This window comes from Pteronotus mesoamericanus, unplaced genomic scaffold (genome assembly GCF_021234165.1).
Source record: "Pteronotus mesoamericanus isolate MK-2021 breed Mesoamerican mustached bat unplaced genomic scaffold, CSHL_Meso_final contig_35, whole genome shotgun sequence".
In the NCBI taxonomy this organism is placed as follows: Eukaryota; Metazoa; Chordata; class Mammalia; order Chiroptera; family Mormoopidae; genus Pteronotus; species Pteronotus mesoamericanus.
This window is the reverse complement of record NW_026555139.1, coordinates 2,439,808-2,451,245: the sequence shown is the minus strand read 5'-3', so window position 1 is coordinate 2,451,245 and position 11,438 is coordinate 2,439,808.

Genomic DNA, 11,438 nt, shown 5'->3' with positions numbered 1-11,438 from the left:
CACTGAAAGTGTTCAAGCAGAAGCGGAATGGTTACTTTTCAGGTTTCGCACAAGGTAGTTTACGCAAGGGTGGAAGAGCAGTCTGGTTTGTGTCCACCCAGGTTTGAGTCCAGAGAAAGGCAGTCACTTGCTGGCCTAGGCCAAAGAAACCATTGCCAGCAAATGGCACTCTCACTGGCTGGTGTTAGGAAAAAAGTGCTGCCATAAGAAGTGAAGGCTGCTGTTTGGGGCCTGGTCACCTGTTGTGGAGAGAAGCTGTTTAAGCAGGCAGGGCCCAAGGAGAAGAAATGTGTTCACCTGAGCTAGGGAACCATGGGTATCTCCCACTGACATGCATGTAAAGCCTGCAGGGTGAAGTGGGCTGAATGAGGCATAGAGAGCTTGAGGCCAGTCCACTCCAGTCCACCCACTTTCCCTTCTTTGTCCACTTGTCAGGAAACATGGGCCAGATCACAGCACTTGCTCTCCTTATACTTCCACTTTGTCTGTGGGGTTTCCTTAGACTTTTCTGAGGGCCACTCCTCTCTTAAGGCTTTCCTTTCACCTCTCAATTGGGCCCTGTGTACATGATGCATATTCCTCATCTCATGATAAGCATGACAAGGAGTGAGGGTGAGAGAAAGTTGCTCTCCCTCACCCTCTGGGAATTGGCTGCTCAGAAATGAACCTTTCTGGGGCTCTCTGAACACCTGGTGCTAAGGGGTAAAGGGAAGCCAATCAGCCCTGGAGGCAAAAAGTATCTTTTTGGTACCAGCCTCTCTCCTTCCCTTTGTGGCTTTTCACCTTTGCACAGCATAAAGGAAAAATTCCTCTGCACGTGTTCATGGGCATGAGCTCAGCCAAGTTACACCTGATTACACTATTAGACTCAAGTGCCTTGCTTCCCTCAGGTGTAGTAAATTCAGCAATCTGAAGTCTTTCCTCAAGGAAGAAAAGGGAATGAAATAAACTGAGGCCCAGACTCAGCCTTCGAGGGCCAACTCCTTTGTCTCTCTGTCATATCAAGCAGCCAGGTTTTTACGGGACATCTGGATCTCACTTGAGCATGTTTCCGCTTTAAGAAACATGCACATTCCCTTCCCATTATGTCTCCACTGGGTAGCAGTGGTGGTATTTATGCTAATGCTTTAGCACATGGGAGAGTCCAGCTAATGAAAGTGTGCAGCCCAATTTCAGGTTTTCATCTGTGATCTGAGCAACCAGGCAGGGTTTCACCAATAAATAGTCCACACCTGCAGAGTGAGTCTGGACTAGCTTTGTCTGGGGCAGGAGACTGAATAAGGAAGTGAAAAGCTGGAATTCCCAGGCACACTCTTTCTCTCTCTCTCTTTTTTATAATTAAATTTATTGGGGTGACATTGGTTCCCAAAACCAATACAGGTTTCAAGTATACAGTTCAACAAACCAGCATGTGCACACTGCTTTGTGCACCTACTGCCCCAAGCAAACTGTCTTTCCAACTCCATTTCCTACCCTTTGTTCACCTCCACCTACTCCCATCCCCCATTTCCTCAGGCTATCATCACACTGTTGTCTGTACGTGTGTGTGTGTGTGTGTAGGGATTAAATTATATATATATATATATATATATATATATATATATATATATATATATATATAGGCTTAATCCCTTTGCCTACTTTCATCCAACGTTCTGACTCCCTCCTTTCTGACAGCTATCTATTTCATGTATCCATGCCTCTGTTTCTCTTTTGTTCATCAGTTTATTTTGATCATTAGATTTCACATATATGTGACATCCTGTGGTATTTGTCTTCCTCTGACTGCTTTATTTTACTTAACATAATAATCTCCAGGTCTATCCATGCTATTGCAAAAGGTAAGATTTCTTGTATAAATGTACCACAGGTTTTTGATCCACTCATCTACTGATGGACATTTGGGCTATTTCCAGATCTGGGCTATGATAAATAACCCCTATGCTTCAGTGAACATAGGGATGCATATATTTTTTTCAAATCAGTGTTTCGGGTTTCTTCAGATATATTCCCAGAAGTAAAATCACTTGATGAAAAGGCAGTTCCATTTTTAATTTTTTGAGGAAACTTCACACTATTTTCCAGAGTGGCTGCACCAGTCTGAATTCCAATCAATAATACACTATGTTCCTAATTTTCCAAGTTCTTGACAACACTGTTCATTTATTGCTGAGAGCCATTCTGGTAGGTATGAGGTTATATTTCTTTGCAGTTTTAATTTGCATCTCTCTGATGATTTGTGACGTGGAACATTTTTTCATATGTTTATTGGCCATCTATATGTCCTCTTTAGAAGAATGTCTATTAAGGTCCTTTGCCCATTTTTTAATTGGGTTGTTTGTCTTCCTGGGTTTAACTTGTATAACTTCTTTACCTATTTTGGATTTTATTTTTTTTTAAATCATGTTAATTCTATTACAGTAGTCTCAGTTTTTCCTCCTTTGCTCTCCTTGACTCATCCCACCCTGTCCCCACCAACAGTCAATTCCGACTCTGTTGTCCATGTCCATGGGTCATTTGCACATATTCTTTGTTTAATCCCTTCTCCTTCTTTCCACCATTGTCCTCTTTCTACATCCCCTCTGGTCACTTTCAGTCTGCTCCATGTTTATACACCTATGGTTTATTTTGTTTATTTTGTTGACTAGATTCCACTTATAGGTGAGATCATATGGTATATGTCTTTCACCACTCTCTTATTTCACTTAGCATAATATATTCCAGTTCCATCCATGTTGTCACAAAAGCTAGGAGTTCCTTCTTTCTTTCTTTCTTTCTTTAATGCAGATTGATTTTATTTATTTATTTTTCAAATGTCAAGCTCCATTACAAAATATTAAAAAATTGAAATCCTCATGGTGGTTTTGATCTGCATTTCTCTGATGGCTAGTGATGCTGAGCATCCTTTCAAATGCCTCTGGGCCCTCTGTATCTCCTCCTTGGAAAAGCATCTGCCCAGGTCCTTTGCCCATTTTTTGATTGGATCATTTTTCTTCTTGGAGTGGAGTCGAGTGAGTTCTTTATATATCTTGGAGATCAAACCTCTATCTGATGTATCATTAGCGAATATATTTTCCCATAGGGTTGGCTCCCTTTTCATTTTGCTGATGTTTTCTTTTGCCGTGCAGAAGCTTCTTATTTTTATGAGGTCCCACTTGTTTATTCTTTCCTTTATGTCCCTTGCTTTAGGAGACATAGCAGTGAAAAAATTGCTGCGTGGAATATCTGAGAGTTTCCTGCCAATGTTCTCCTCGAGGACTTTGATGGTGTTGAGACTTATATTTAAGCCTTTTATCCATCTTGAGTTTATTTTTGTGGATGGTGTCAGCTGATGATCCAATTTCAATTTTTTGCATGTAGCCGTCCAGCTCTCCCAACACCATTTGTTGAAGAGGCTGTTATTGCTCCGTTTTATGCTTCTGCCCCCTTTGTCAAATATTATATGCCCATAGAGACCTGGGCTTATTTCTGGGCTTTCTATTCTGTTCCGCTGGTCTATGGGTCTGTTCTTGTGCCAGTACCAGATTGTTTTCAGTATGGTGGCTTTGTAGTAGAGTTTGATGTCCGGTATTGTGATCCCTCCTACTTTGTGTTTCTTTCTCAAAATTGCTGCGGCGATTCGGGGTCGTTTATGGTTCCATATAAATTTTTGAAATGTCTGTTCTATTTCTGTGAAATACGTCATTGGTATCTTAATAGGGATTGCGTTGAATCTATAAATTGCTTTGGGTAGTATGGACATTTTGAGGATATTAATTCTTCCAACCCATGAGCATGGTATATGCTTCCATTTATTTGTGTCTTCCTTAATTTCTTTTTTCAATGTTGTATAGTTTTCTGCATACAGGTCTTTTGGGTCTTTGGTTAAATTTATCCCTAGGTACTTTATCTTTTTTCTTGCTGTATCAAATGGTATTTTTTTTTCTGATTTCTTCTTCTTCTATTGCATTGCTGGTGTACAAAAACGCCTTTGATTTCTGAATGTTGACTTTGTATCCTGCTGTTTTGCCAAATTCACTGATTAGGTTGAGGAGTTTTTTGGTAGAGTCTACAGGGTTCTCTATGTACACTATCATGTCATCTGCAAACAATGATAGTTTTACTTCCTCCTTTCCTATTTGGATGCCTTTTATCTCTTTCTATTGTCTGAATGCTGTTGCTAGGACCTCATCAAAATAAGAAGCTTCTGCACGGCTAAAGAAAACATCAGCAAAATGAAAGGGGAGCCAACCCTATACGAAAATATATTCGCTAATGATACATCAGATAGAGGTTTGATCTCCAAGATATATAAAGAGCTCACTTGACTCCACTCAAAGAAGACAAACGATCCAATCAAAAAATGGGCAAAGGACCTGGGCAGATGCTTTTCCAAGGAGGAGATATAGAGGGCCCAGAGGCATTTGAATGAATCCTCAGCATCACTAGCCATCGGAGAAATGCAGGTCAAAACCACCATGAGGTACTACCTCACACCGGTCAGAATGGCCATCATAAACAGATCCACAAACAACAGGTGCTGGCGAGGCTGTGGAGAAAAGGGAACCCTAGTCCACTGTTGGTGGGAATGCAGACTGGTGCAGCCACTATGGAAAGCAGTGTGGAATTTCCTCAGAAAGCTGAAAATGGAACTGCCTTTGGATCCAGTGATTCCCCTGCTGGGACTATACCCTGAGAACACCAAAACACCAACACAAAAGAACCTATGCACCCCAATGTTCATAGCAGCACAATTTACAATAGCCAAGTGTTGGAAGCAACCTAAATGCCCATTAGTAGATGATTGAATCAAAAAGTAATGGTACATATACACAATGGAATACTATGCAGCAGAAAGAAAAAAAGAACTACTAAACTTCATGACAGCATGGATGGAACTGGAGAGCATCATGCTAAGCGAAATAAGCCAGGGGGCAAAAGACAAATACCATATGATCTCACCTATAAGCGGAACCTAACCAACAATGCAAAGATGCAAGGAAAGTATGACCAGCAACACTGAAAGGAAAAGAAATCAACAGAGACAAGAGGGAAGGGGGGGCAGGGAAAGGGAAGGGAAGGGGAAAGTCAAGGAACATATAGAAGGACTCATGGACAAAACCAAAGGGGAAGAGCTGAGGGAGGGAAGGAGAGAGGGGGCAAGGGAAAGAGGTGGGGGAGAGGGAGAGACAAATGTATTTAAAAAGTAAATAAATTTAAAAAAATAATAAAAAAAATTGAAATCCTTAAAAAGTCTCAGCAATGAAAACAACATGACACCAGCACAGAAATAATCAAGTAGATCAATGAAATAAAATGAGCATTCTAGAAATGAACATAAATATCTGTCTAACAATGTAACATATGATTAAATTAATATTTCAAATCAATGAGTAAAATAAGGCTTGTCCAACAAATAAGGTGTATGGACCACTATTACTTGAAATAAAAAAATATATAGAATCCTATTTCACACGTTATACAATAAATATTCAGATGAGTTAAAAATCAAAATGTAAAATTTAAGGAGTTTTAGGAGAAAAAACAAAATATTTTTCTTACCCTGAAGTAAAATATTCTAACCCAGAAGCTATAAAGTAAAATATGGACAATATGACTATATTAAACATTTAAGACTGTACAGTAATATGTGTATAGAAATAGTTAAAAGACATGTAATAGAATAGGAAGGTATTTGTAACACATCTAAAAAAGGGTTAATAGTTTACATTTTTGGGGGGAGTGGTGTGGGTGGGAGGATTTTTATTTTCTTTAATCAAAAAATGGATAAAGACTACAAATGGATAAAGTCACTTACAGGTTTTTAAAAATAATAGAAGTAGGCAAAAAATTTACAAAAACAGGTTTAGTTTCAACAAATAATAAAGTAACAATTAAAATCACACATCATTGTCACAATCAGATTAATAAGTATTAAAAATATTGGTAATATCAAGTATTGGTGACTGTGAAAGGAACTGGGTATTCATAGACTCTTTTTCCTCATATTCTTAAAGAAGTCCCTTAGCATATTTTGCAGTGCTGGTTTGGTGGAGGTGTATTCTTTTAACCTTCTTTTCTCCGGGAAACTCCTTATTTTGCCTTCTATTTTAACTGAGAGTTGATGGATAGAGCAGTCTTGGTTGCAGGCCTGTGACTTGCAATATTCCATGACTTGGAATATTTCTTGCTCTTCCCTTCTGGCTTCTAGTGGTTCTGCTGAGAAGTCAGCTGCTAGCCATACTGGGGCTCCCTTATATGTTACTACCTCTTTCTTCCTTGCTTCCTTTAGGAGTATCTGTTTGTCATTGACATTTGCCATTTTAATTTCAATGTGTCTTAGAGTGGGCCTCATTGGGTTTCTCTTGAATGGGACCCTCTGTGCTTCCTGGACTTGTGTGACTTTTTCTTTCCTCCAATTGGGGAAGTTTTCCATCATTACTTTTTCAAACATGTTATCTATCCCTTGCTCTTCTTCTCCTTCTGGTATCCCTATTATATGGATATTATTACATTTCAGGTTTTCCTGCATTTCCCTGAATGCCTCTTCATTCTTTTTGAGTCTTTTTTTCATTTTCTTGCTCTTTCTGGGAGCTTTTTTCTACCTTATCCTCCTGCTCACTGATTTGTTCCCCTGCTTCAGCTAGCTTGTTTCTGATTCTTTCTACTGTGTTCTTCAATTCAGAAATTGTATTCTTCATTTCCTGTTGTATCTTATTGATATTTTCTATGTCTTTTATAATGCTGATATAGTTTGCAGTAAGTTCTTCATAGTTTCCCTGTAGTTTTTTGTAATCCTTTCTGAGCTCAGTGAGATCATTGAGCTCCCCTAGAACCGTTGTTTGGAACTCAATATCTGATAGTTTACTTGCCTCTATTTTGTTTAGTTCTCTTTGTGTGGATTCCTTCTTTCCCTTCGAATGTAGGATGTTTCTTTTTCTTCCCATTATTTATGAGGCTCTTCTCTTTTGCTTCTGTTCTTAAATTGATCTGCCTTGATTTCCTGACTTTGTGGTATGAACTTTCATGGTAGGAGACTACTGTTTTTTTCTTTCTGGATCTGCCTCTTATGATGTCAGCTGTTGATCCTGTCTGATCTTAAGCAGTCTCTTTGACACTTCCAGGAATCTACTGTCTGTGGCTGTCTCCTTCAGCTGTTAATCTAGTCACTCTGCACTCAGCAGGCTGGCTTAAAGACACCCAGGCGGGGCAGAGGCCTTCCTGGGGGTGGTCCTATTGGGTCCTCTTGTGCTGTTGCCTCTCAGGGGAATGGTTTGCCTGAGCAAGATGGCTGTTGCTGTATGGGGGATAAGTTAGCACTGGGATCCCGTTGGCTACTCTTTCCGTTCTCTCCCCCAAACCGCCTTCCCCTCTCTCTTCTCAAGCATCTCTTGCCCATTCTGCGCCCACCTCTGCCAGACACCAGGGTAAGTTCCCGCAAATAAAAATTTATGCATTAGCCCTTTACAGGGCTCTTTGCATCTCCAGCCCTCTCTCTCTGGCAGAAAGGAACCCTGCCGCTTTTCACAGCTGGTTGTTTTCTGTGTACTTTTTGGGCTCTGGTGCTGTAGGCCGATTATGGTTTAGACCCCACTCTTCTCAAGGGGATCCAACTGTCCATTTCAGTATCCATCTGGTGCTGCTGCTGGTGGATGCCCCACCTGCCTTCTTGAGTCTCTACCACAGTTCTTACCAGTTAGATTGTGCTAACGCTGATTCCTTTATCTGTCCAAGTGTATAAGACTCCTCTCTCACTGTTGTTCAGTTGTTTGTTCCAGGTGACTGCTCCACAATTTAGTTGTAATTCCAGGTTGGTCCTGGGAGGAGGTCAGTATGACTTCCACTCACTCCTCCACCATCTTGATTCTCTGTCAGTAATATTCTAACTTTATGTAACACACTCACCTTTTTACTTCTAATTTTTTTTTTCTTTCAACAGATTCCCTTGGTGCTGACTTTGTAAAATGAGGGTGTTAACTTCTTGGCAATTTCTTCTTTTCTTAGCCTCCACAGTCTTCAAGTCATATCAACCATCCTGACTTCTGTCAACTATGTTTTTGCTATGCCAATTAATGTGACATAGTTCACACTCACTTGCTCATTTCAAGTCTACTGTCAGTGGGCTGCAACAGCCATCCCACGAGATCTTGAGAAGGAAACTGGAGCCAGATTCCTTTAGTGACTTTTTCTGTTTTTCTGGGCAAGTTCCCCAATTCCTTGAAGGCTTCATTTAGTTTCTTTCATAGGTATGAAATGAGATGAATTACAGTCAGATAAGACCACATAGGTGAAAAAAATGTGTACTTCCTGTACTGCTGTCCACTGGGAAGGTGGGGATTATTCTGATCTGTCATTCAAGAAGTCAAGTGATGGGTGGGTATGATCCTCTTTATCCTTGGTGTTATAGCACTGTCACTTCCAGAGATGGGTTGATGTCTTCTGTGCCTGTGGTTGGCAAAAGAACAGTGTATGGCTTTCTTTCATGTCAAGTCCTATCACACAACTTATAAATGTTCTTACTCTAATGTGTTTTATGTGTATATATGAGTTCAAGTTACATTTTGTGATTTTTAAAAGGGCAAAGCGAGAGGTTTTATCATTAATCAACTTTCTGGAATAAAATGTTCTAATTCACTGATAATAAAATTCAATCTTCTCTTTTCCTTACTATTCTTAATAGTCCTATCCAAATTCCCTTACTGGTGTTGCAGTAAAGCCTCCATTACCCCCAAATTATTTTGTATACATGGCCTTGAGTTGCAGTGATAAACTCTAGAAAAAATTGTTCTATATCTCAGTCTGTTCTTACATCCTCTCACTTTCTTTCTAATTTTTTTCCCTCTCTGAAAATTATTCTTTATTTTTAGACTCTTATCTTCCTAACTAGGGAAATTTTATGTGGGATTTTATTTTTTTCAAAATATTTATTGTCAATAAATGAATTTAATTTAGGCATTTTGAATACTACTCTATTCAAAGAATGACAGTCTTAGAGCAGTAGTAATAGTGAGGGCACTATGCTAAGGGATCTGCATCTCTTAGCTCCTTGAACTGTAACTACCTTGTCATTTTCATTCTACAGCTGAGAATCAAAAACTCAGGGGATTTAACAGCTTGAGGTTAACTCTGAGCCAAAGACCATATCCTGATTCTGGCAGAATGCATCTTCACATCTCTTCTGCTGTCACACGAGAGGCCTAGGGGGAAACAAGTCCTTGGACTGGCATAACTTAATGACACTTGGTTTAATATACCTTATGAAAGCCATGTCACCATGTAGAGCAGGTGATTGTGCTGGATGGTGATGGCAGTGGAAGCACTACAAATGACAATTGCTTTTTGCAGATGATCACTCTGGTGGATCACCTAATAGCATTCTCCTGTCCCCACCTCAGAAATCCTCTAAGCTTCACAACATGAGAGGTACTTGGGCTATGGCTTCTACCACAATGGGGAAATGAGAGGGGGGAGTAAGGAGAGAAGTGAGTGCTTGGTTATTTAAAATATTTCTATTTGTTATTTTTTCAATTTATTTGGTGTGAGTTATAAATACAAAGAGCTGGAATAGTGCCAGGAAGTCATGTGTCATACAATAGATATTTTTGTCTTGCTGCACTTTCTGGTGCCATGTTCATCTTAATATGCTATATTAAAAGAATTAGAAAAAAAAACTCTATTGTAGACATATCAAATGCCTTGATCAGGAAGTGTCTGCAACACCCTTAGATGGAAGCACTGAGCATCTCTACAAGAATTGAAGTCCCCACCTAGATTTCCCACTTTAAGTATTGACATGGTATTGGACTTCTTTGGCATAGACCTTATTATGTCTTTATTGAGGCTATGAACAAATCTTGGGGTTGGTTCTCCTCTCAATGATCACCATCCATTTGTCACTTGCTACTCTACCCAAGAGTCTAGGAACATTCCAGGCTCTCTTCTTTTCTCCCTCTTTTTATTACCAAACCTGGACTCCCCAGTGCTAGTTTCTGACTCCCTGCTCTAATTTGTTCACTAAGTTGTCCTAGATACTCCTGTAGATGGCTCAATACCAATATGTTTCTGCACTGAGAGATTAATTAGGTTCAGGGAAGCTGAAAGCAAGTAGCTGTGAATGAGCTGGTTATTTGTTGGCTTCACTTTCTAGTAGAATGCACCCACACACACTCCTACTGTCATCACAACCATCCTGACTCATATAGACCATGGCCAACAGGGATCTTAACACAAGTAATTACAAGTAATTTGTTTAGTTACATCTCAAGTCAGTAAACCAGCTCTGGAGAAAACCATTGACTGCAATATAATTTCAGGGAGCAGAATGCAGTTTCCATACTGAGAACTTATCTGCCACTAAGGCTTGGCAGATGTTAAGTATTCTAGTTTCCAGTGATTAGGCATCTTTTGCTCAAGCAAAAAGTAGCCAGGTAAAAATCTGGTGAGGTTTTCCAGTAACAACAACATGAACCATGATAGATGATTTGCATCGGGATCCCTAGATCTAAAAACACCTCTATTTATTTCTTTATGTATCTATGTACTCATTCATTCATTCATTTACTCATTCAATAGACCATTTTAGAGCTCAAAAGAGGACTAAAATTCTGTGCTAGGTACTGTGTTACACAGATGGTCTTTGTCATCAAGGAACTCAGGATGTCTGAGGGATGCTATTACAATAACACAAGGACTCACAGCCTGCAGTTGAAATGACATGGCAGAATTTACACGCAGTGCCACAGGAACAGTAAGGGGCACTTACTTCACATTTATCCTTTTATCTCTATCATTTATTTGCTTGCCTCTGCTAAGTCTGAACAGCCTTAATTCACTCAACACCAATAATCTTCAAGGAACCCCAGAAAAATGAAAGACCCTGGCTTCCTTTGTCTTGGGCAGGTAAGGTCTGGCATGTGTTCAGGGGGAGGAAGTGGGCACAAAGCTGGGGAGAGGCCTGCAAGTAGTCACCGCTCTGGAAGAACTCTGCCTGCAGCATCCCTCCTCCAAGATGGAAAGCAGATTCTACAAGGGTGGAAGAGGGAGAGAAGTTAGTTACTTTAGCAAAACCTCACAATGTCAGCAAAGTCAGTGTCCAGAACATTTCAGTAATTTTAATATGCAGGAGTATAATGTGGCACAGAAAACAATATTTGAGGATGGATTAAAATGCAAAAGTTGTCATTAGCTGAAAGATTGTACCCTGAATGTTCATGTCTTTGAAGAGCTGGGCCTCTCAGAATTTAATTACTATGAACAATGCTTCAGGAATTTTATACAAAGTGCCAGGGCTTCTCTGGCAAAAGACGGAAAGTATGGGTCAATCTTCTGATCATATGTCTTCCTAGTACTGGCCACCAGATATGTGCCTTCATGGTACAGGCTCAGGCAATGTACCAGCCCTCTTAACTTGAGGACTCTTGCTCATGACTTCTAGGCCCACAGTTCTGCAGTGGGAGATG